Source organism: Marmota monax, unplaced genomic scaffold (genome assembly GCF_021218885.2).
Source record: "Marmota monax isolate L192 unplaced genomic scaffold, Marmota_monax_Labrador192_F-V1.1 WCK01_AAM20220418_F8-fsc00190, whole genome shotgun sequence".
In the NCBI taxonomy this organism is placed as follows: domain Eukaryota; kingdom Metazoa; phylum Chordata; class Mammalia; order Rodentia; family Sciuridae; genus Marmota; species Marmota monax.
This window is the reverse complement of record NW_026693010.1, coordinates 3331295-3357704: the sequence shown is the minus strand read 5'-3', so window position 1 is coordinate 3357704 and position 26410 is coordinate 3331295. Positions and strand designations below refer to the sequence as shown.

The 26410-nt window shown below is 49.2% G+C and overlaps 1 long non-coding RNA gene and 1 gene segment (V, D, J or C); one reads left to right on the top strand and one right to left on the bottom strand.

The window, feature by feature from the left end:
- LOC124098269 (Ig mu chain C region membrane-bound form-like) overlaps nt 1-26410 on the top strand; it is a 167622-nt gene that overhangs the window by 84591 nt on the left and 56621 nt on the right.
- LOC124098277 (uncharacterized) overlaps nt 1-26410 on the bottom strand; it is a 65530-nt gene that overhangs the window by 23236 nt on the left and 15884 nt on the right. For 4 of the 8 annotated variants that reach the window (XR_009227603.1, XR_009227600.1, XR_009227601.1 and 1 more), the window contains exon 2: nt 24098-24201. This is a non-coding gene — a long non-coding RNA (uncharacterized LOC124098277). Of the gene's footprint in view, nt 1-24097; nt 24338-24357; nt 26355-26410 lie in introns of those variants that run through there. The other 4 variants (XR_009227599.1, XR_009227598.1, XR_009227605.1 and 1 more) reach the window with 2 other exon arrangements.

Genomic DNA, 26410 nt, shown 5'->3' with positions numbered 1-26410 from the left:
AGTCCTACACATCAATTCCTCCCAGGAGACAGAGCACAGGACCCCCCTGCAGTAAAGAGATTCCAGCCCCTGCTCACAGATCAGACAGCGAGTGGTCCTCACTGGCGGAGACACCCCAACTGGGTGCAGCCCGGGAGTCCTAGGGCAGATGGGGCAGTGGGAGGAGTCGAGGAAACCTCCAGGGAATCTGAGCATCCTCTGTGACGCCATCTCAAACTCCACTGCAGGGTCAGGTCATTCTTGCACTTTCTCCCCTTCCCTGTCCTGTAGGGAGGGGTCCAAGGAAGGCAGAAGGAGCAGCCGCCAGCCAGTCGCCAAGCTGCGTATTCCGGTGCCCTGTCCTCGCCAGCCTAGTCTCCCAGGCTGGCTCAGGGCAGGCACTCTGCTGGACTCTGGCAGGAGGGAGCAGAGGCCTGTCCTTGGGAACTCGGGTAGAAATGCTCTCAGGCTCAGCATGGTTCCCAGACACCCCTGTCACGCACAGCGCCTCTCCCAGGAGGGGCACTCCAGGCCTGCCCACTCCAGGCCTGCCGAAGCACACTGTGCCGGGTCCTCCTGAGGCCAGCATGGCACCCTGGCACTCAGTGGAGCAGAGGGAGTCTCCAGCTCCACCCCATCCCAAGGCCTCGTCTTCAGAATACCTGCTGCCTCCAACACAGGGCAGGTGACAGCCACACCAGGGATCTCAGGGGCCTCCCCAGAGCCAGAGCACTCCCTGCTCTCCTCTCCCCTGTGCCATCCTCAGGAAGGTGTGATGGGTCCATTCTGCAGGAGCCACGCACAAGGGAGTCAGAGGCAGCCAGCCCAGGAGGAGAGCGGGAGTCGGCCACGGTGACTGTAGTGGCCAGGCTTGGCAGGCAGCCGTCCCTGCACATAAGCTGAGCAACGCTCCACCTGGCCCAGCACCCACCGCACCTGGGGCAGCCGCTCTGCCGCTCCACGTACTGTGGGCTGAGCGTCCAGTGTGGCCCACTGTCCCCATGGCTTAGGGCAAAGGCCAGGGCAAAGGAGCTTGCCTGGAGGCCAAGAACTGCAGATCACCCAGGTCATTGCATCCATGACACAGGTGTGCCTCCAGAGGCCAACAGTGGGGGTACAGGCACCCCAGCTCCCACAGCAGCCTCCACTGCACCCAGGGAAGAGGCAGGGAGGGCCCCCCAGGGCTTCCTCTGAAAGGCTCCACACTCTGCACAGGGCAGTTCCCGTCTCACTGTGGCCAAGAGGAGCTCAGGACCTACAGACGGCCTGGTGTTGAGAGCCACAGCCAAAGGGGCCCCAGCAAACTTCCAGCTGCCAGCAAACTTCCAGCTGCTGGCTGATGATTGGCTCACAGTGGCCCCAGCAACATCTAGCTGATTGGCTCCTCTGCGGTGATGCTCATTGGGCTGTTTCCCTGCCCTTTCAGACCACGGAGCTGCTCATTGGGGGACTTTTTTGGCTCCGCCCACGTGACCCAGCCAATCGGCCTCAAGAGCAGGAGGATTGTGGGAGGTGGAGAGAAGCTTGTGTGGGAGAGAGAGGCTTGTGGAAAGCCGGTGGTGGCAGTTGAGGCTCTGAGGGTTTTTCCTGAGAGGCTGTTTTGTTTGGCGTGTGTGGTTCTAAAAATAAAGTTAGTTTCTTTTGACAAGTGGCTCCTGATTGTGCCCAGCCAGACTGCGGCATTTGGTGGCTCGCACGGGGAGCGACTGAGGGTAAGTGAAACTGCTCGCCCCTGAGGGCAGGACGAGAGGATGGGTAGCCATTTTAAGATTCCTCTTTTATTTTGCTTCATTTTTGTTTTAAGTTGCCTGTCCCTGGAGATGAGTGAGACGGAAGAAAAACCGCTCACATCTGAGGAAAAACTATTTACGTCTGAGGAACAGATAGGGAGAAAGGACGGATGCCCATGTCAGGAGGATAGAAAGGCTATAATGACTTTTTGTTGTTCCCCTTTTTATTTCATTCTGTCTCGGTTTTGTTTGGTGTCATCTTGTTGGGTTGTATTATAGTAGAAATATGGGATCAGAAATTAGTAAAAAACAAACTGAAAGAGTGTTAAGTAAATTGTTAGAGGAAGGAGGCATCCCAGTAAAATCAAGAGCAGTCAGGGCATACGTTGATACAATACAAAAATGTATCCCATGGCTTTTTAAGGAGGAGTTGTTAAATATATCACAATGGAACCATCATGGTGAAGATTTAAAAAGAATAGAAAAGAAAAGCCCAGGGACTCTGCCAGTTGGCACATTGCCATTGTGGACATTCGTATCTTGTTTGCTTAGTCCAAAGCCTTCAGTTCAGACAATGGTAGAGGAAGGAGAAGACATAATGATTCAAGTAAAAGAGAAGGTCTCTCAAGTTAGTCAGACAGAGGAAAAGATTCAAGTAAAAGAGAAGGCCTCTCAAGCTAGTCAGACAGAGAAAGAAAGTGTAAAACAGAAAAAGCCATCAGGGGGAAAGTTACAACAGGAGACTGCTACTAACACCTTTCTATCACCAGAGGGTGTAAGTGTCCAACCAACAGCACCACCTCTACAGGAGACTGCTACTAACACCTTTCTATCACCAGAGGGCGTAAGTGTCCAACCAACAGCGCCACCTCCATATGCTGGGAGGCCCCCAACCCCCGCAGTTGATAGTTGGGATCCTGAGACAAGATCTCAAATATTAACATGCCCTGTATTTGAGGCAGGAGGGCAGCGATTTTACCAAGTTTTAAATTTCAAAACAGTGAAGCAGCTAAAAGAGGCTGTAACAACCTATGGTTCCCAAGCACCCTTCACTGTAAGCATGGTCGAATCCATTAACAACTTGAACATGACGCCAGCAGATTGGGCTAATATGTGTAAAGCTGTGCTAAATGGAGGACAATACCTGTTATGGAAGGTTGCCAATGAGGAATTTTGCAAGGAGACGGCTAGGCGAAATGCAGCAGCTGGTTATCCTCAGAGAAATCTAGATATGTTGTTAGGAAAGGGACCTTATGAGGATCAGCAGCAACAAATTGCATATGATCCTGGCGTATACGCACAAATTGCTGCAGATGCAATTAAGGCATGGAAGACTTTACAAGGACATGGAGGTTTACAAGGCCAATTATCTAAGGTAATACAAGGAGCTAATGAACCTTATGCTGAATTTGTAGATAGGCTTATTCAAACAGCTACCAGAGTTTTTGGGAATACAGAACAAGCAATGCCATTACTAAAACACCTGGCTTATGAGCAAGCGAATCGTTGGTGCAGAGATATCATTAGAACATGGAAACATGAAGATTTAAACACATATATTAAATTATGTAGAGACATTAATGAACAAGAGCAAGTCGTGGCAGCTGCAGTAAAACAGGCTTTAGATGCCAGAGACATTAATGAACAAGGGCAAATTGTGGCAGCTGCAGTAAAACAGGCTTTAGATGCCAGGCCAAGAACATGCTACAATTGTGAACAAACAGGACATTTTAAAAGGAATTGCCCCATTGGAGGAGGGTTTAACAAAACTAGGTATCAAAGGAGTAGAATACCAGGTATTTGCCCACGATGCCGTAGAGGGAGACATTGGGCTAATGAATGCCATTCTCAAACCACCATAGAGGGTACTCCATTATCAAAAAACGAACAAGGACCAGGTGTTTATGCACGATATCATGGAAAAAGGCATCGGGCTCCATTGCCAAAAAAAATGGACAGGGGGGCCCAATGCTCCGGGGCCCAAAACCACAAATATACGGAGCACTGGAGGAACCCAGCAACCCCATCAGGGTAGTGCCCAGGACACATTGTCCATCAGATCCCTCATCAGACAAACCAGAGGGAGCGCAGGGTTGGACATCTGCGCCTCCGCCAGAGCAGTACTAACTCCAGAGATGGGAGTTCAAATCATTCCCACAGGGGTGAAAGGACCTCTTCCCAAAGGAACAGTAGGCTTATTATTGGGATGCAGCTCTTCTACTCTAAAAGGACTTATGATAAGTCCTGGGGTAATTGATCCCGATTATGAAGGTGAAATAAAAATTATAGCCAGTTCTCCAAAGGGTATATCAGTAATTTCACCAGGAGATAGAATAGCACAGTTACTAATAATACCCAGCCTACATGATAAATTTTCCAGTCGTACTGTAGAAAGAGGTTCCAAGGGATTAGGCTCCACAGGTGTAGATTGGGCTATGCTTTCTTTAAATTTAGATTCTCACCCCATGCTAAAACTAAATATTCAAGGACATGAATTTAATGGGCTACTGGATACAGGTGCAGACCTTAGTATCATCTCTCGTCAAGAATGGCCAAAACATTGGCCATTACAACAAGCCACTCAAATGCTTTGAGGCCTAGGAGTGGCAACTAATCCCCATAGAAGTGCAATGGTATTAGATTGGAAGGATCCTGAAGGATGTGAAGGAACTATACAGCCATATGTATTGGATCATCTTCCTATAAATTTATGGGGACGAGATGTCCTAGATCAATTAGGTTTGACATTAACAAATAACATCAACCAAAATGCACCCACTATTATGACTAGACAAGGTTTTAGGAAAGGAAAAAGATTAGAAAAACAAGAACAAGGTATAGCAGCACCAATACAAATAGATCAAGGAACAGACAGACATGGGTTGGATTTTCAGAAAGGGCCACTGAGACAATAAAAATTACTTGGAAATCAGAAAGACCAGTATGGGTTCCTCAGTGGCCCCTGACTAAAGAAAAGATACAAGCAGCCCATGACCTGGTCAAACAACAATTAGCAGAAGGACATATACAACCTTCTGTATCTCCCCATAATACTTCCATTTTTGTCATCAAAAAGAAATCTGGTAAATGGAGATTATTGCAAGATTTAAGAGCCATTAATAATGAGATGGTTATTATGGGACCTGCTCAATCAGGGATTCCTCAGTTGTCTGCTTTGCCAAAAACCTGGTATGTTTTAGTTATAGATATTAAAGATTGTTTTTTTTTTCAATTCCAATTCATCCTGAGGATAGTCCACGTTTTGCATTTACTATCCCTGCACTGAATCATGAAGGTCCTGATCAGAGATATGAATGGAAAGTACTCCCTCAAGGGATGGCTAACAGCCCAACTATGTGTCAAATTTATGTTAACAAAGTAATCCAGCCACTCAGAAATCAAAATCCTGAACTACAAATATTTCACTATATGGATGATGTATTATTAGCACACAAAGATAAAAACACATTGCTAGAATATTATGCCACACTTACAAACTTATTAAAAAATTATAATCTAGAGATAGCAATAGATAAAGTACAATTAAATTTTCCAATTAATTATTTAGGAGTTCTATTATCCTCAACCATGGTCCGTCCACCAAAAATTCAAATACGAGTAGATCAACTCAAATCACTTAATGACTTTCAAAAGTTATTAGGAGACATAAATTGGATAAGGCCTTATTTAGGTATACCAACAGGAGAGTTGGGACCTTTATTTGATATCCTAAAAGGTCCATCAGATCCAAATTCACCCCGAATGTTAACACCTGAAGCAAGAAAGGCATTAAAAATCACTGAAACATATATGGAAAATATGCATTTGGATAGAATTGATATAAGTTTGCCTTTATTATTTATTGTACTACCAACAAAAAATATTCGTACGGGAGTATTTTGGCAAGAAGGTCCATTATTATGGATACATTTATCTTATTCTCCTAACACTATTCTTACTAGGTATCCTGAGGCTGTAGGACAATTAATACTCAAAGGAATAAAAGCAGCAAAGGGAGTGTTTGGAATTTCTCCCAATAAAATTATTACTCCATATACTATGAATCAAATTGATGAGTTAGCTAATGAGTTAAATACTTGGGCAATAATCATGTGCAAATCTAATGTTTCATTTGATAACCACTTACCATCTAATCCTTTATTGTCTTTTTGGTCATTGCACCTTGTAATTTTTCCAAAAATGACAAGAAAAACACCTATCATGAATGCTCCAAATATATTCACTGATGGGTCAAATAATGGTACAGCAGCAGTAGTTACCCCTGATCAAACTTTTACATTTTTAGTACCCAAACAATCAGCTCAAAAGGTAGAGCTTAATGCAGTTTTACAAGCTTTTGTGATGTTTAAAGATTCTGTATTTAATTTATTTTCTGATAGTCAGTATGTAGTTAATGCTATAGTATCTCTTGAAGATGCTGGTAGGATTTCCCCTTCTTCTACTGTTTTCTCTTTGCTTTCCACTATACAAAGTCTAATCTGGGACAGAAAAGATCCATTCTTTATAGGACATATCAGGGCACATACAGGATTGCCTGGAGCCCTTAGTTTGGGCAATGATTTAGCAGATAAAACTACACATGACATACATATTTTCTCTACACTAGAAGAAGCTATAAATTTTCATAAAAAGTTCCATGTCAATGCTAATACTTTACAAAAGCGTTTTAAAATAACTAAGGAACAAGCTAGACAAATAATAAAACAATGTCAAAATTGTGTGACCTTTTTACCACAAGTTAATCTTGGAGTCAATCCTAGAGGATTGATACCTAACCATATTTGGCAGATGGATGTCACACACTTGCCAGAATTTGGAAAATTAAAATATTTGCATGTTACAGTTGGTACTTCTTCTGGATTTTTGATGGGCTCCCTTCATGCCGGAGAAAAAACTAAAGATGTTATAGCTCATTGCTTACAAAATTTTGCCACTGTGGGTGTTCCAAAACAGTTAAAAACAGATAATGCCCCTGGTTATACTTCTACCTCTTTTAAACAATTTTGCTCAACATTTGGCATTACTCATATAACAGGAATCCCATACAATCCACAGGGACAAGGCATAGTTGAAAGAGCTCATCAAACTATTAAAATGTACTTATTAAAGCAAAAAGAAGGAATTGGGAAGGGGTATATATTCCCCAAAGATAAACTTAAAATAACCCTTTTTACTCTAAACTTTTTAAATTTGGATTCATCAGGACTTAGTGCTGCAGAAAGGCATATGTGTCCAAAAAATGTACATAAGCCCAAGGTACTTTGGAAGGATATTCTAACAGGACAATGGAAAGGTCCTGACCCAGTAATTGTCTGGAGTCGGGGGTCTGTTTGTGTGTTTCCACAGGGAGAACAGCAGCCGATTTGGATTCCAGAGAGATTAACCAAGGTCCTGACCCAGTGATTGTCTGGAGTCGGGGGTCTGTTTATGTGTTTCCACAGGGAGAACAGCAGCCGATTTGGATTCCAGAAAGATTAACTAAAGCGATTTCTACAGACCAAAAAGAAGATGATTTGGCTCAAATCCATGACAACTGATATCCAAAAATCCAGTTTGGCTATTCTTATATCTGCAACAGAACCAGGATGCTTTTTTCAATATCTATTTTATTATTGCCCTTTGCCATATCATGAAGTTCTATTTTGTTTTTTGAGCTCATACAGACCTAGGTTAATGTTTTGCTAATCAGTTCTATTTTTTGACTATAGAGTTTTTAAACATTGCAATGGAGATTTCACCTGTAAAAAGTTATAAGGCCTTTACTATAATGTTATGTGTTGTATGTATTATATTATGTGTGCACCCTTGTGTTTTGTGTTATATGTTTGAATGTACGTATGTCCATATATCATATATGATGAGCGCTCATGATAAAATGGATCCAAATATTTTTTTTCACGTGATTTATATGGTTTAATTTAAATTGGGTAAACAACTGTTGAGGATTGTTTTAATATGTAAACAAAAAAGAAGGTTAACAGATCTGTTTGTTTACTTTCACCTTTCCTTTTCATTATATTTAATAATTCTCTTAAAGATAATGTAAATTGTTAAGAAAATTGTTTTCTTTTAGTGCCTTCTGTAATGTTACATAATTTTTTCTTTAGCCATTATTGCCAGAATTCCTATCTTCATCCCAGTGCCGGTGAAAACAATGTAAATTGTTAAGAAAATTGTTTTCTTTTAGTGCCTTCTGTAATGTTACATAATTTTTTCTTTAGCCATTATTGCCAGAATTCCTATCTTCATCCCAGTGCCAGTGAAGACAATGTAAATTGTTAAGAAAATTGTTTTCTTTTAGTGCCTTCTGGAATGTTACATAATTTTTTCTTTAGCCATTATTGCCAGAATTCCTATCTTCATCCCAGTGCTGGTGAAGTCAAAGATAAAACCAATCTACAGCTTCTACAATAGCCATCACTGAACTGCTTGCAGAACTTGCCTGGACACATTGTGAGCTCACCTGTATGCATTGTGAACTATCTGTTGGTACAGCGAATTGTGGTAGTGCTGGAGTATTTTTGCTGATGGTGTCACCGGCGGTACAATTTTTCAAAGGAGCCCTCAATTGGCTTAATGTCATGGCATTTTGCATCCTCCTCTATTAGTGATGGTCTAAAATTTGGGGGCCAACAGAGGTGAGGCAAAGAACCTCACCCCCCCACAGGTGCAAAGGCCTATCCACAAGTATGGCTGTATGCTGGACCGGTAGTCAGTGACGGGTATGATCCAATTGCAGTGGTACCAACCTAAGACAGGAGGCTGACGCCTAGAGGTCAGTTCATCCGATGACGGGTAAGGACCATATGTTGAATTGGACTGCCTAACAGGCACGGTCCCTAAGCCACATGCTTGTTGTTTAAACAGAGAGGGGGAGATGTTGAGAGCCACAGCCAAAGGGGCCCCAGCAAACTTCCAGCTGCCAGCAAACTTCCAGCTGCTGGCTGATGATTGGCTCACAGCGGCCCCAGCAACATCTAGCTGATTGGCTCAACGGCACCAGCAACATCTAGCTGATTGGCTCCTCTGCGGTGATGCTCATTGGGCTATTTCCCTGCCCTTTCAGACCACGGAGCTGCTCATTGGGGGACTTTTTTGGCTCCGCCCACGTGACCCAGCCAATCGGCCTCAAGAGCAGGAGGATTGTGGGAGGTGGAGAGAAGCTTGTGTGGGAGAGAGAGGCTTGTGGAAAGCCGGTGGTGGCAGTTGAGGCTCTGAGGGTTTTTCCTGAGAGGCTGTTTTGTTTGGCGTGTGTGGTTCTAAAAATAAAGTTAGTTTCTTTTGACAAGTGGCTCCTGATTGTGCCCAGCCAGACTGCGGCAGCCTGGGACATGGTGCCTGCAGTCAGGCTGCTCCTCTGCAGGGTGCAGAGCAGAGGTGCAGGGGCCTGGGGGATGGGCAGGGCTGGAGGCCACCCCAGCTGACAGCAGCCCTGGCCCTAGACAGCAAGGCCAGCTGCGTCCTCAGGTCCCACAGCTGCTCCTCTCCTCCAGCAAATTCCTCAGCAGAGAGGAGAGGGGAGCCTCAGAGGGCTAGAGACACAGGGCCCCAGAGGAGGTGAGTCTCAGAGGGCAGGTTCAGAGGTCACCTGAGCAGGACAGCCAGAGAGAGGAGGAAGACCCACGTCTGTCTCGATCCCACTGAGGAGGCCAAACCAGGAAAGAAGACCCATGAAGCCACATTCCTCCTGTCTGTTCGGTGCAGAACAGGCTGAATTATGTTATCTGCAGGGCAGGCTGAACAAATGTTAGCTGCAGGATGGCCCACGCACTCAAACCCCCCTCTGTCTGTCTTTGATCACCTGTTTGCGTCAAAGCTGAACATTCAATCCCCACTCAAGGCTGAACACTCAACCCCACTTTGTGCCAACAAGGCAGCTTGCAGACCAGGGGCCCCATTAGATTTGGGCTATAAAAACTCCCTCCTGCTGGGCCCCTCTCTCTCTTGCTCTCTTGTTCTCTTGCTTTGTCTCTCTCTCTTGATCTCTCTGTCTCCCTTGCATGCATGCTCTCCTCTCTCTCTCTCTCTCTCTCTCTCTCTCTCTCTCTCTCTCTCTCTCTCTCTCTATCTCTCTTTTCTCCTCTGTTGCACTGCTGCAAAAAGATCTCTTGGTTGCTCCGAGTGTTGTGGTCACTTTCCTTTCATTGGTGCCAAAACCCGGGAGAGGGTTAAAACCCACTTTTGGGTCCCTCTTCCTTCTGAAGTGCTACTCACTGGATGACCTGAACCCATTTTCTTGATTGCCAGAACTACTTCCACCACCAGCCTTCAATTGGTGAGTTTCCCCTTCCTGGAGTCCTAAACCCAATGGTGGTGTCAGGAGGATTTGACCGTTAATTGTTTGGCAAACCTCTTTGCCCACCTGCGGGGAGGAAAACACCCCACCACAGCCTTCAAGGCCACAGTGGCCCTCAGGGACTCCTTCCTAGGGCAGAATAGACTCCTGGGTTCAAAATTATTCCCTTCCCTTCCCAGCTGGTAGTTCACCAGCATAGGCTTTATAGGTCTTCCTTGAAGGACTCTGTAACCTCCAGAGACACACAACAGTGAACTGAACATCACCCCACCCAGACCTTCATGGTTTCGTGGCTCTCATAAAGTCCTAGCACTCTCACCTTCAAGACTCAGCAGCTAGAGAGATGCTTACCGTCCCCTTCCTCTCTCTTCCCCTGTCTCTCTCTTTCCCCTCTTTTCGGCCCTGGGAGTATCCAGCCTCTCCAGGAGGGGTCCCGAAAAGCCTTGGCCAAGGTCTACCACGGCTCTGGCCCCGTCCAGGATGAGAGCTTCGACTGTCAGGATTCGGTGACGACCAAACCCTGCAGCTCGAACCTGCCACTAAGGCACTCCTGATTTTTGGCTCTAGCGGGGACGCCCCTTTTGCCAATAAATCAGTTTTCTCCTTCTCTCTTATACTATCTTTGCGTCTCCTTCCCTCTCCCTTATACTACGTTTGCGTCTCCTTCCTTCTCCCCTATACTATGTTTGCGTCCTCTTCCCTCCTCCTTATACTACGTTTGCAACATGGGTAATGTGTCCTCTCTGCTGGTCGACTCTCCCCTACAATGCCTCTTGGATAACCTCAAAATCCTCTCCTTGACACCAGACATCAAACCCCCAAAATTGATCAAATATAGCACCCGGGTCTGGCCCACTTATCCCTTAGACAACCAAAACAGATGGCCCCCTTTTGGGTCCCTGGATTCCTCCATTCTAAGGGATCTCTACAATTACTGTGAGCATTCAAGAAATGGGTAAAGTGTTGCTATGTCCAGGCTTTCTTCTTGCTCCGATCCAATCCTGCTCTCTGCACCTCTTGCAAACCTCTGTAAATTCTTCTAGCCTACAAACCAACACCCACAACCACTGATCCCCAATCTTCTCCTCTGGGCTCGTCCACTGCTTTTGACCTTGCTGAGGAACCTCCACTCTATCACCTGGCTCAAAAAGGTCCTCACCCTCAACCTTCTGCCCCAGCCCCTCCGCGGTCACCTCCACCTCAGCAACCTGATTTCTCCCCTCCAATTACTAGATCAAAAACCCAAACCTCAGCCAGTTCTCAGACCATTGCCCCCTTGCTGAGGTAGCAGTTACTGAAGGAATCGCTCCACCCATTCACTCCTCTCTTCTACTGTCAGCACCCACACCGGGTCCCACCAGATCCTCTTACCAGCTAAGCCAAAGCTCAAAAAGGAGCTGAGGAGAGCCCTCAGACCCCTATCCAAGATCTGGTTAAAATGGCCTTTAAAGTTGCTTTGTCATCACTGAAAACAGGTTACTAAGAATTTAAAGTCCCTTACAGGCTTTTTGGGATATTCACTCCCGTCCTGTTCTACTGTTCAAGTTTTCCTTGCTAGGGAAAATCATGTTCTTTTACATCACTCCTTCCTCATTCTCAGATCCACCACGGAGCTGCTCTCAGCCCCACCTTCCCATCTTCCCCCTCCCTACCAGGCCCACAGAAAAGTCTTAACTGACCTCCTCCAGAAATCTTCACCATGGCTGATGTTAGGACTTTCAGCAAAAAAATCTCTACAAAAGAGTTTAATGTAGATAAACTTCCTCTTTTCATATTGCCCTGTTTTACTTGGCCACTGGCTGAAAAAATCAGCACTCCAAAAGCTAGACACCCCCTTACTAGTTTTTCACAAAATATGTGAACAAGGCCTCTGGCCTTGAGCTGGGGATTCACAGAAATGGCTACATTTCTAAGATAAGGAAGTTACCAACTGGGCTCCATGGTAACAGCTGGCAGGGGGAGGAAAGAAAAGAAAGAAAAAGTTCTCCCCCTCCCAAGTGTCCTTGAAAAGTTAACTTGCCCAGAACAAAACAAAAAAAAAAAAAAAAAAAAAAAAACCTTGCTTTTTGTGAACTTCTGCAGACTCTGAACTTCTGAGCCCCTCCCCTTACATGTTGGTACAAAATTCTGAAACTACCTAAACTTGGGGTTCAAGGGAATAATTGATTACAACAGAAGCAGTGCGCTCTGAATCTGGCTGCAACCAAATAAAACTGTTTTCCTATATTCGCTGCTATCTTAGGTGCCTTGCCTTATCTGTCCCTACAACAATATAATTCTATATACTTAAACATTGTTCATATTTTCATAAAATGGTCAACAGATGTGATTAATTGTGTGCTGCAAATAACAAAATATCTGTTTATTAAAATGGAATAATTTACCTAAGTTCAGAAATTTACAAGGATTGTTTCAAAATGGGAATAAAGAAGGAGTTAACAGATAGGAAAGAGAAATTAGAAGGTTCTAGGTATGGATTTAATAGAAGGAAAATGTGTTTCTGGATGAGAGAGTCTATTAAGTAAATAAGAGGGTTTAAGCAAGTGCTAAAGAAGGTCTGTGTATACAACTATGGTTATACAACAACTGTTATTTTGCAATATTGTAATATGTTATTTCTTTAAGAGCTAAACTTGATTAATATAAAACATCAATGTAATTGTGGTACTATTACTCTTCTCTGTATATTAAATGTGTTCATATTTTCCAGGTATATAAGTCATTACGATAGAAGCTTTAAAAAATTATATCAAGCTGGTGTTCTCCAAAAGGTTACATGGTAATTTTAGACTTATAAAAATAACATATTGGAGATTTATTTATATCATTTAATGTTCTATAACTGGACCTGTTATCAATAAGATTAATATGAAGTTCTATACACTGGGTACAATTTAAATGTAATATCATATTGTATTAGTTACTATTCATCTGACATCAAGCAACAATATATGTAAACTTTATAAAATAATATTTAAAAACAAAGATCAGTTCAATGATAGAACACTTTACCTAAGATTTATTATTCTTAGCCTTACCTGAGATAAGGCTCTGCCTCCCATCTTACTGTATGTCAGAATGACTCCAAAGTGGGCCAGACTTCAGCTAAAGCCCAATACTCTTAATTTAAGGTGAAACTGACTTTGCTGGATGTTTATGATCAAAACTTAAAGTTAAATTAAAATGGCCAAAAAAACTAATATTTCGCTCTTACCCTCTGAGTCAGTCTGAAATCCAGGGAACAGGGAACTTCTCTAAAGAGCTTTGCAACTCTGGGCCACATAACCTCCTGATCAGGGAGATTAATGAGACCACTGGAGAATGAAAAGCCAATCAGTGCATTTGCTGTGAAGAGGAGGGTCATTGGAGACAGGAGACATCCCTGATGCTTCCAAGGGAAGCCACATGGTCAAGCAAGACCTGGACCCATCCTAGCACAAATGGCACTAGCAGTGCAAATGGCACTTGAGCTGCTCTCAAGTTCCCCCACGAGTGACCCCTATGGGAACTCAGCTGACTCTTAACAGTAGATAGAAACAAAGTCAATTTTGACCAGCTTGATCTTAAACACCTACCAAAAACAGTTAAGCCAAAACACAGTCATTCCTGGGGGTAATGAAGGACAAAGAACAGTTAGAAAAGAGGAGACAGCAACTAGGCCAACAGGCTCCATGTGGAATGTTCAGTTAAGTATGGCCTTGGCTCCTCCCCATCACAGGACCCCTATTAGTCCTCTCTATGTTTCTCCTAATAGGACCATGTCTGTTAAATTGCCTACAGAAGTTCCTGCAAGATCAAATACACAAATTCACCAACCAGTCAGTCAATCAACTACTTCTTTAAGACTACCAGCCCTGGTGCCCAAGATGGAGACCTATGACTCATGACCAACTCCTCTGGCTCCAGAGACGCTGGGCCCATCTAAAACCCTCTCTAACCCCTTTTTCCAGTTTTCACAACCCCTCTTTCACTTCCTAGGAATGAGAACTACTCTCCAGCAGGTCCACTCTGCTTGTTCTGTCTGCTCTATAGTATCCCCACAAGGAAGCATCAAACCTAAACTCCCACACCTCAGATGAGGAGCCACCAGCCAGGCGAAGACTGGTAGATCAATTTCACTCACATGCCTAGGCACAGAAATCTTCACTACCTACTTACTTTGGTTGATACTTTTTCAGGTTGGATAGAAGCCTTCCCTACATCCAAGGAAATTGCTAAAACCATTGCCTCCATCCTCATTGAGGGGATCATTCTCAGGTTCGAACTTCCCGCCTCCGTCCAGTCAGACAACAGTCTGGCCTTCACTTCTCAGGTTGTTCAACTAGTCTCCAAACATCACTTGGAGGCTCCACATCCCCCACCAATCCCAATCCTTGAATAAAGTTGAAAGGCCTAACAGCATTCTCAAGGATCATCTCACTAAACTTGCTATTGAACTCAGGCTCTTCTGGCCCAATCTCCTGCCTTTGGCCCTCACCTGAATCAGGCAGCCCCAAGGATCCCCTCAGGCCTTAGCCCCTTTGAGCTACTCTATGGGTGCCCTTTCTTAATCAACCAAAGCTTTCCAATCACTCCTCCTCCCCTTGTGTCCTACCTGCCTAATCTCACACTTCTATGCAAACTCCTAAGGGAACATGCAGACCAGTGCCTTCCTGTTCCATTCATTGCCTCAATTCCCGCACAACCACCAACTGAATTGGACCCTCTTCCACTGGGTGACTCAGTCTTACTTCAGGAACTGCATCCTCAATCGTTGGAACCTCAATGGACAGGACCCCATACAGTCATAGTTACTACCCCAATGGTGGCCAAGCTTTTGGGCCACTCTCCCTGGTACTATGTCTCCTGCCTTAAAAAAGGCACCTGTTCCAAATTTCCAGTCCTGGACTATCACCACGACCACCAAACTCAAAATTTCTCACCAACCCTCTTCTTCTTCTACTAATCATTATTCTCTCTCAAGTTTTCATCTCAAACCACAGATGCCGCTTCTACATCCAAGCAACATGGCACCAGGATGACACCACCCACTCTCAGTTTATGGGTCAAGGCAATTGCTCTTCCAATGGCTGCAAACGGGCTGTCACCCTTAACATTACTGGATTCAACCAAGACACCTCCGATACTTCCTAGAGTCCCTGCAACAGGAACAATGGCTGATACCAAAGATCTTCTCTGCTCAGAAACGGTTTGATACCATTGAAAACCTATGGCTTCAAGGAACCTTTATGGAGTTTGCCCCTTCTGAAATAACTGTCTATAGCCACTGGAAGTTATTTCTGGCTGCCCTGGTGTTCACAGACCTGTCCCCTGAACATTCCTCCACTTTCCCTTCACCCACCATTAAGCAGGAAGTAGCCAGAGGACTTTACGACATCCCCCGTGTCACTTAGAAAAACAAAAAGGGAGGAATGTTAGGTGCAGAACAGACTGAACTATGTTATCTGCAGGGCAGGCTGAACAAATGTTAGCTGCAGGATGGCCTTTATCACCTGTTTCCCTCAAAGATGAACATTCAACCCCCACTCAAGGCTGAACACTCAACCCCGCTTTGTGCCAACAAGGCAGCTTGCAGACCCAGAGGCCCCGTTAGATTTGGGCTATAAAAACTCCCCCTGCTGGGCCCCTCTCTCTCTTGCTCTCTTGCTCTCTTGTTCTCTTGCTCTGTCTCTCTCTCTTGATCTCTCTGTCTCCCTTGTGTGCATGCTCTTCTCTCTCTCTCTCTTTCTCTCTCTCTCTCTCTCTCTCTCTCTCTCTCTCTCTCTCTCTCTCTCTCTCTCTCTCTCTCTCTCTCTCCCCTCCTCTGTTGCACTGCTGCAAAAAGATCTCTTGGTCGCTCTGAGTGTTGTGGTCACTTTCCTTTCACTGTCCTCACCTCCTGTGCCCCTGGCCCTAGGCCTCAGTCACCTGTGTCCTCACCTCCTGTGACCCTGGACCTAAGCCTCAGTCACCTGCTGACCTCACTTCCTGTGCCCCTGGACCTAAGCCTCAGTCACCTCTGTCCTCACCTCCTGTGTCCATGGACCCCAGGTCTCACTCACCTCCTCTCCTCACCATCCTGTTTCCCTGATCCCCTAACTCAGTCACCTCCTGACCATAGCCCCTGTGCCCCTCTTCCCAGGCTTCAGTCACCTCCTTTCCTCACCCCCTGTGCCCCTGGTTCTAAACCTCAGTCACTTCCTCTCCTCACCCTCCTATGCCCCTGGTCCTATGCCTCAGTCACCTCCTGTTCTCACCCCCCTGCGTCCCTGTTTCTAATCTCAATCATCTCCTGTCCTCATTCTCTGTGCCCCTGGAACCAAGCCTCAGTCACCTCCTGTCTTCACTCCCCTGTGTCCCTGTTCCTAAGGCTCAGTCATCTCCTGTCCTCACCCCCTGTGCCTTTAGAACCAGGCCTCATTACCTCCTATACTCACCCTCCTATGTCTCTGGTTTTAAGCATCAGTCACCTCCTTCCTCACCCGCCTGTGCCCCTAGTCCTAAGCCTCAGTCATCTCCTGGTCATAGGCCTCAGTCACCTCATGGCCTTACCTACTGTGCCCCTGGAACCAGGCCTCATTACCTCCTATGGTTACCCCATGTGCCCCTGGTCCACAGCCTCAGATATCTCCTGTCCACACTCACCTGTGCCCCTGGAATAAGGCCACAGTTACCGCCTGTCGTAACCCTCCTATGTCCCATGTCACTAGGCCTCAATCACCTCTGTCCTCACGCTCTGTGCTCCTGGTCTCAGGCCTCAGTCACCTCCTGTCTTCATCCTCCTGGGCCCCTGGTCCTAGTCCTCAGTCACCTCCTGTCTTCATCCTCCTGTGTCCCTGGTCCTAGTCCTCAGTCACCTTGTGTCTTCATCCTCCTGGGCCCCTGGTCCTAGTCCTCAGTCACCTCCTGTCTTCATCCTCCTGTGTCCCTGTTCCTAGTCCTCAGTCACCTCCTGTCTTCATCTTCCTGGGCCCCTGTTCCTAGTCCTCAGTCACCTCCTGTCTTCATCCTCCTGGGCCCCTGGTTTTAGTCCTCAGTCACCTCCTGTCCTCATCCTCCAGTGTCCCTGGTCCTAGTCCTCAGTCACCTCCTGTCTTCATCCTCCTGTGTCCCTGTTCCTAGTCCTCAGTCACCTCCTGTCTTCTTCCTCCTGTGTCCCTGTTCCTAGGCCTCAGTCACCTCCTGTCGTCATCCTCCTGTGTCCCTGTTCCTAGTCCTCAGTCAACTCCTGTTGTCATCCTCCTGGGCCCCTGTTACTAGTCCTCAGTCACCTCCTGTCTTCATCCTCCTGTGTCCCTGGTCCTAGTCCTCAGTCACCTCCTGTCCTCATCCTCCTGTGTCCCTGTTCCTAGTCCTCAGTCACCTCCTGTCTTCATCCTCCTGTGTCCCTGGTCCTAGTCCTCAGTCACCTCCTGTCTTCATCCTCCTGTGTCCCTGGTCCTATTCCTCAGTCACCTCCTGTCTTCATCCTCCTGGGCCCCTGGTCCTAGTCCTCAGTCACCTCCTGTCTTCATCCTCCTGGGCCCCTGTTCCTATTCCTCAGTCACCTCCTGTCTTCATCCTCCTGGGCCCATGGTCCTAGGCCTCAGTCACCTCCTGTCTTCATCCTCCTGTGTCCCTGGTCCTAGTCCTCAGTCACCTCCTGTCTTCATCCTCCTGTGTCCCTGGTCCTAGTCCTCAGTCACCTCCTGTCTTCATCCTCCTGGGCCCCTGTTCCTATTCCTCAGTCACCTCCTGTCTTCATCCTCCTGGGCCCCTGGTCCTAGTCCTCAGTCACCTCCTGTCGTGTCCTCCTCCCGTGCCCCTGGTCCTAGACCTCAGTCACCTCCTATTGTCCTTTCCTTTCAGCTCCAACCACCCAGACACTGGTGGAGCTGAGACCTACTCTAGGAAGCACGTTCCATGGGTACAGGATCGGGAGCTGACTGCAGAGGAGGCAGAGGGAGATGACCCTCCCGACGCTGGGGGTAATACAGAGGCCAGCTATGGCTCAAGGCAGACTGTGTCCCCTGTTCTGTGCTAGCTAGGTAGGGACAGGAGCCCCCGGCTCTGAGTAGGCATAGTAGTGCCTCTGCCGGGAACCGCGAGAGCTGGCAGAGGCTTCCCCCATCCTGGTGAAGGGACTTGGGACTGGGACCCCACACAGGAGGGGTGGCCCTGGATGGCTCTTGCACCTGCAGGGCACCACAGAGCATCCTGGGGAGGCCGGAGCTGGGGTTGGGGTGGGGCCAGCAGAGCCCAGACACACGAGCCCCATGGGACTGGACAAGGGTAGGTGGGCTGAGCAAGGAGGGTGCCCAGGACCATACCACTGCCCCCAAAGCCCAATCAGCTGAGGACACAGGTATGAGTACCTCACAGATTGACCAAAAAAGGGGATTCTTGGAAATTTGGGGGCATCCAGAAAGGAAGCCCACTGAGGAGTGGAGCACGAAGACCCCCAGGGCAGGGGCCCCCTGGAAGGGGTCTGATTTGTGGAGTCCTTGCTGAGGAGCTCCCACAAGAAGAGGCCATGAGCCTCACCTAGAGTGGCCCCCCTTCCCCACAGCCCTGGGCTGGTCCCCAGCAGCTGCCATTTGCATGAGGACATCTTGGGCACATCTTTTGGCATGTTTAACCAGCTGCACTGCACGCTGTGTTGTAAGTAACTCACTCGCTGGTCAGCATGAGAAAGAAAGAAGGAGCAGAGGAAGCCAAGCAGCAGAGGAAAAAACGTCCTTTATTGAATACAGCATCTTCTATAGTATTGTGAACAAAGGAGGCAGCCTTCCAACAGCAATAGATCAGGTCTTTCAGCTGGTTAAACATGGCATACAGAAGTCCTACTTTCTAATCAAAGGGGACCCGCTTCTCATGGCCAATCTACTCTTGGCCCGGAGCATGCTGAGCTCTGCTCTTTGTTAAGAACAGATAAGAATTTTCTCAGCGCCCTCCTAGCCCACTTTGCAGAACATCCCAATTTGTGAGCAAGTCCTCCCAAGGACAGCAGACACCTCGTTTTCAAGCTGTCCCCTGTTACCTACCTAAACATTGAAGGAACCTCTCGTTTGTGAGCAAGCCCCATCAAAGACAACAAACATCTCGTGTGCAAGTCTGCTTGCTGTCACCTTATCTAGACCTTGACAGAGCATCCCGTGTGCAGGCAGACTCCATCAAGGACAGTAAGCATTACGTTTTCAAGCTAGCAGTCACAGCTGATTCTCTGCACCCTGGGCCCTGAGCACCTGGACACCTGGGATCAGGATGGGCACCAAGGGCAGCCCTTGGGGGCCACGGAGGCTCCGCTGGGGACCCTGGAGCTCAGCAGGTACAGAATTCAGCCTGAGGTCCAAGGCCATATGCCCTGGTACTGGCTGAGGCCCAGGGACTGCACGGAGCTGACAGCGCCTTCCCAGGGCCAGCTTTGTCACTTCTGTGAGGTCGTCATCACCAATGGCACCTGGCTTTTCCAACCCTCTATTTACCCACCTTAAGGTCCTCCAAGGGCACCCAGTTCCAGAAACATGCAACTCCCCTATGGCTCCAGGAGGTGAGAAGCTGGGAATGCGTGGAGTACTGAGGACAAGGGCCCTTAGCCAGAGGCTGGGGTCCAGCGGGATTCCTCCAGGAAGGGCTCTGCTGGCCCTCCCAACACAGCACACAGTAGCACAGCCGTCACTCTCCCTGGACCCAGGGCCCGGTCCCAAGGCTGACCCTGGCACCACCTTAGGGTTACAAGGCCGGGCATGGCCTGGGGCAGTCTGGGAAACTGTGGGGACAGGTGCAGGGTCACTAGGTCACAGCCCAGAAGAAAAGCCCCACCTCAGTGCTCAGCACAGAAACCTGGGAGACACAGCAAGTAGTCGAAGCTGCCCAGAAGGAAGCTGCCCATGATACCTGCAGAAGCAGTGGTCCCCACGAGAGGCTCTGCTGGCCTCTTGGAGGTCAAGAGGTGACCTGAAAAGAGGAGTTGAGAAGTCTGCTTTCCAAAGACCCCACAGTGGGCCAACAGGAAGCATGGAGGGACACTTGCCACCAGGGCAGCACTGGACACTGGTGCCATTCCAGGCCAGGCAGCTGGTCACAGCATGATGATGGAGCTGGAGTGAGCAGTGAGACACTTGAATAGGTCCCAGGTGTCCCTTAAATGACTTCAGAGTCTTCTTCAAATGAACTTCTTTAAAAGTGGACAAAAGGTAATGTTGGCCAAGCAGAAGCGAAGGAGCCAACTGGACAGCACACCGGGAGGAAGGGTGCAGGGACCTGACTCTCGCGGGTCCACTGGGGTTGCTGTGAAGCGGGGATTCATGGCGAGAGTCCCCACTTGTTGGGAAGGGAGGTTCCTCTAGTAGCACTGGTCCACTGTGGTAACTTCTGGCCAGCAACTGACCCCGGTGACATTACCATGGGTTCACTTGTAGAGAAGCCCCTGGAATAGGATGGCCACCACCACCGTTCCAGAGAGGACCAACTAGAGTCAAAATCTCCACTGCCCAGGACGGAGGAGGAGTTGGACTCCCGATTAGGGAAGATTGCAGAAGGGGGCCCCAGTCCTCAAGGCAAACGATGAGTTTGACCCCCTCTGTCTTCCCTGCTCAGAGGTGAGCCGCCCTCTCCCTGAGGGGGCTCTGCGGGCTCCCTTGGCCTTCCCTCCCCTTCACTTGTGATACAGTCCTCTTGCATGATTTTGGTTTCTGACTTTGAATTTTCTTTCATTGGAACACAAGAACCGAGGTATGGGGTTTCCCTGTTCCCCTGTGGCACCAGGATGCAGGACTCGGGGTGTTCTCCTATTAGAAACACCTGGTGTCCCTAGGAATCCCACCTGGGCTGGGAAGTGGCTGGGCAGAGCAGGCTCTGCTTCTGCAGAAGGTGCGCTCCCGGCCTGGCTCACACCTGGGCAGAGTGCGCCTGCTCTGTCCCCAGAGCGCTCTGCCCCTTGCTCTGATGGGGGAGCTGGGGTTACACCTACACAACTGGCTAGTTCTAATTGGGGCGGGAAAGGGAGGGGCTGTAGTTTAAATGACTGGATGTGACATCACAGTCAAGGCTGGACACTGTATTCCGAAAATGGACCACTGGACTTCCTAGTTCTCAAAACCCCCCTTTACATCTTTGGGGATCACTTTCGCTTTGTTCTTGTGCCCTTTGGTCCTGCCCTGCATCCTAGACATATTAGCTTGTTGAGGTGGCAATTGCCCATAATAATGAGTCCTCCCCTTTTAGCAACTCAGATAGCGTCAATGTCTATAACTTAACTTCAATGTCCCCAGCAAGGGACCTGCGCTCCAGGGAATGAAACTCTGGTTGGACACAGTCTGGGGGTCCCTGACCACCAGGCATCCGATCTTGCAAGATCGACATTGAAGTAAAGTGTTGCTTTCTGCTGTCCCTCGTGTCTCCTAGTCCACTCTTTGGGCTTGGACAGGTGAGCATGTTCCTCACCCAGCCACCATCATAGAAATAAAGACACACTCATTGGTTGGGGTCCCAGCCCACTGGAGTCTTGGAGGGTTGGTCCTGCAAGGGACCTGCTTCTCAGCCAAGAGCACTGACATCTCCCCAGCCCCTGGAAGGAAATGGAGGCTCTGCCAGAATCCAGGGTGGACCAAAGGACACCCAAAGTGGGACAGGCTTCACTTCATACTCCAAATTGTGAAACTGCGCAACGCTTATTTTGTAAGATTCTTAACATTTAAAACACCATTGAAAGTTAAAGCAAATAATAAATATAGAAAAAATAATCCAACAGTAAAGGACTAATATCATTAGAATGCAATGAATTTCAGCTAATGAAAGAAAGAACCAATCCACCGACCTGCTCCTGCCCCCCTGTCTGCCCCTCCCCTGCTCCTGCCCCTCCCCTGCTCCTGCCTCTCCCCTGCTCTGCCCCTCCCGTGCACATGGGCCTCCTCTGTACCTGGGCCACTCATGGACCTGGGCTGTTAGGTACAGAGCAGGCTGAACTAAGTTGTCTGCAGGGCACGCTGAAGGAATGTTAGCTGCAGGATAACCCAGGCACTCAAACCCCTCTCTGTCTGGTCCTTTATCACCTGTTTGCGTCAAGTCTGAACACTCAACCCCACTCGAGGCTGTACACTTGACCCCCACCCGTGTAGGAAACCCACATCTGACCCTGCCCCATCTTCCTGAAGGTAGAAGACGACACCCTTAGAAACTACTGTATGATCTGATCACTGTACGCCAACAAGGCAGCTTGCACACCCAGAGACCCCATTAGATTTGGGCTATAAAAATTCCCTCCTGCCACGCCCCCCTTTCTTGCTTTTTGCACTCTCTTGTTCTTTCTCACTTTTACTCTCTCTCACTCTCCCACTCTCCGTCTCTCTCTCTCTCTCTCTCTCTCTCTCTCTCTCTCTCTCTCTCTCTCTTCTCCTCTTTCTCACTGGTGCAATACAGATCTCTCGGTCGCTCCAAGTGTTGTGGTCACTTTCCTTTCAGGGGCCTCCTCTGCACCTGGCCCTCCCTGACCTGGCCCTTCCTTGCACCTACACCTCACCTGTGCCTCGTCCAGATTCCACTGGGACTGCATTTGTACCAAGGCACAGTGCATCCAGGATGGGGAAGGTCCTCTGGGAGTAAGAACCAGCGAGACCTCTGGTCACAATGGTGGCCAATTCCAGACAGACTTTAGAGAAGGGCCCAATCCGGGGGCATGAACACAGCCAGTGAGTGCCACTCAGCCCAGGCAGCACCCCAGAGCTGTGTCCTGGAGACCAATCTGTGGTGCCTTCACACGCACCTCCAGACCCCAGGAGCACGTCTCAGATCCAGAGTCCTCGGTCGGCCACCACAGAGGTGACCCCCAACCTGGCCCACCTCAGGCTTTCCTGGGTAGAGGCGCCTGCTCCCTGAAGGAGTGAAAAAGGCCCAGAGGGACCCACCCAGATGTGGGGGGCAATCTATCCACCAGGAAGCAGCACAAAGGGTGGTTCCTTGAGGGGGAGACCCTGGCCTGCAGTGGAGCCCAGGACACCACTAAGCAGGTCTTTGGCCACCTGCAAGGACAGGTCTTCCCAGTGCTCCCAGTAGGACATCATGGGGCACTGGCTGCCCAGGCCACTCTGAGGTCCCAGGTCCCCTTCTGCTGCTGGCTGGCAGTGGGACTGCAGCTGGGGCTGCATCACTGTGACATTACCTGATCTCAGTGTCCACCAAAACCCCCATGGGAGGCCAGAGCCCAGCGCTCCCTGCTGGCACCATGCCAGGGTTCTGCACGGGCCACACCCCGTGGAGGCAGTGGTCATGCAGCAGTGCAGCCTGCCATCCCCAAGTGGCAGCTGTCACCAAAGCAAGCCCCTCCCCAGCTCCCCCAGACCCAGCAGGCCTCACCCCCAGGGTCCTGCCCCCAAGGCCACCAAGGTGGTGCGGGAGCTCCACTGCACCCACCCAGACTGTCACGGAGAGCTCAGTCCTTGTCCTGGATGCCACTTCATGCCGATTTAATAAGGAGGACACTGTTTTCAGGAAGAGGAAAGGGAGGAGCAAAGGAGAAGCGCAGAGGACTCAGTCCCGGAGGCTGGGGTTCTGCCCCTCAGGGAGCCGAGGGCTTTCAGGAGCCATTCAAGGCCACAGGCCAGCTGTGCCCTGCCAGGTCCCAGCTGTGCCCTGAGGTGAGCTGCAGTTCACTTCTTAGGTCCTCAGCAGACACCTCCTTCCTGAGGTGGGGGTGTCCAAGGACAATCCCCTAGGGGGAGAAAAGACAACAGAGTTCCCCCATCTCCTTAGGGAGGGGAGAGGGGAGAAGAGAGGAAAAAAACTGCCCTTTTTAATCCTCAAAGCAACAAGGGCTCTATTCAACAGGTGAAGTGGACCACTGTCACAGAGTGCTGGTGCCCGGCCGGCTGCCCAGCAGGCTCCCCGCTTGGGATTGGTGAACACAGGGGGCCACAGCTGGGCACTCCAAGATGCCCTCTGCAAGCCCAGGAACCCCTGTCTGCATCCTCCAGGATGGGGGTGGCCCCGGGCACTGGCTCTGCCCAGCCCCTCGTCAAGGCCTGCCTGCCGGCAACAGCAGATACCCCACCCTCACCCTACGCCCACATGTGCACCCCACCCCACACCCTCACACCATCCACCACACTCCACTCACCAGGGGAACCCAACCGAGCTGCCAGCTCCACACTCCAAGACACGGATGCTTCCAGAGATCCTGTCTTCCTCCGTCAGGACCCCCCCAGTGGAGTCCTTGGGGACCTGGTGGGACACACTCTGCATCAAGGCAGCCGTTTGGGACAGCCCCACACCTTCACACCTGTCCCAGGGCTGCAGCTAGAGGGGGGCCTGCCTCTTGGCCCCTGTTGAGAGCCACAGCCTGAGGGGCCCCAGCAAACTTTCAGCTGATTGGCTCACCTTGGCCCCTGCAAACTTCCAGCTGCCAGCTGATTGGCTCCTCTGAGATGATGCTCATTGTGCTGTTTCCCACCCTTTCAGACCATGGAGCTGCTCATTGGGGGACTCTTTTGGCTCTGCCCACATGAGCCAGCCAATCGGCCTCAAGAGCAGGAGGAGTTGGGGGGGGGGGTTGAGAGGTTCCCCAGAAGTCTGTGGTGGCAGTTGGGCTCTGAGGGAATTCCTGAATAGCTCATGTGGTGAGGCCTGTGTGTTCTAAAAATAAAGTCATTTCTGCTTGACAAGTGGCTCGTGAATTGTGCCCAGCCAGACTGAGGCACCCACCCCCAGCAGGATGTCACCGCAGGCCTTTCCAGGAAGTGGCCTGACCCCCTCTTACTGGGCACTGACTAGGCACTGCTATCTATAGACTTCCTGGAAGCCATGCCCAGGAATTGGGAGGGGAATGTCGGCAGGGCTTTTTGTGAAGGGCTCTCCTACTGTGTTACTACGGTACCTACCACAGTGGTAGACCCAGCAGAAAAAACCCCGAGAACCAAGGGCGTCTTGAGCTCACAGCCCTGTGGGCAGCAGGGGCAGGCACTGGAGAGTCCACACCCAGGTCCCAGCATCTCTGCCCACCAGCTGGAGCCCGGGCACAGCAGGAGCCCACCAGCTGGAGGCTTTGGGGGTTTGAGGTGACTGCACAGCCACATAGAGCTCTGTGCCCTTGGCCTCCAGAAGCTATTCCACAGAGCCCGGCAGCCCCAGCAGAAGCAGAGCCAGCTCTCCACCCCAGGAGCCAGAGGCCTCCAGCCTCATCCTGGTCTCAACCAGTGGGCTGCACCCCCTGATAGACCCAACCTGATCTTTTCTTAAAATTGGGCATCTCGCACAAAACCATGAAAAGATAATTTCAGCTTTACTATAAATTACTGCAAATTCTGAACCTGCTTGGAATGCCTGCCCGTGCCTTGAACTCACCCATGCCTGGCTCTCTGACCAGATAGCAGCCCTCTCTGAAACTTAGTGACACCTCATAAATATTGGCCTTCCCTGGCCAGACAACGACCCTCTCTGAGGCTCTAATGGTCCTCATAAATTCTGATGTTGGGGCCAGCAAAAAAAAAAAAATGTAAACTACCATTAGTGTGATGCTTGTCAGAGTTCTGTTATCTGTAACCCCCCTTTTGTGTAACTTGCTGGGCTATAAAGCTGGGCTGTAGGAAAGGTGGGGTGCTGTCTTGTTCCTGCCGTTTTGGGAGGGAGAGGCAGCCCAGCTGGTTGAAATAATAAGCTTGCTTTAATTTGATTTTAATTGGAGTCAGTGGTCTTTTCTTGCGTCCTGGTCTAACATTTTGGAGGCCCCAGAGAGATGACCCTGCCCAACCAGATCACAAGACCAGAGTGCTGGAAATTCTGAAGCCGGCCTTCACTCCAGGGCTCCAGGCTGGAGAGCCACTCTAGGGGGTGCGCACCTTGAGACGTTCCAAGGCCTCGGAGTGAGCCCTCGGTCCCCGGAGCACTGCAGTGAACTGCCACACTAAAACTATCAGCAAGCACCTGGTGGAGGAGGCCTCCATAGGTAAGTGGAGGCTTTATAACATCTGGTATCCGGTTAAGGGAGATCTCTTCTGATGACAGAGAGGTGGCCTGGTGAGGCTCACATATACTCCTGTCCGGACGGTAACGAGAAATGGTTCTGTCCTCTGTTCTGTTCTGTAGGGAATTCCTCTGGAAGGGTAGAGAGGTGCCGACGGGCACGCACGCACTCCTACCCCTGAGCTTTAGCAAAACATTGCATTGCTCCTCTGTTTTGCTGTTTCGGTGCCGGGTTTCTGTTTTCTTGTGTTTTGTTCTGTGTTCTATATGTTTTTTGTTTGCTTGTTTTTGTGCGTTTTGTTGTGTGATTTCTGTGGTAAAAACTTAAGGATATTGGACATGAAAATGGGTAATAAAGCAAGTAAGCCTGACACACCTTTGGACTGTGTTTTAAGGAACTGTGATGAACTTTACCCCACTTTGTTAAGCAGGATGAGAGAAGCCCCTAGCTGGCTGCCTGGAGCACACCCCT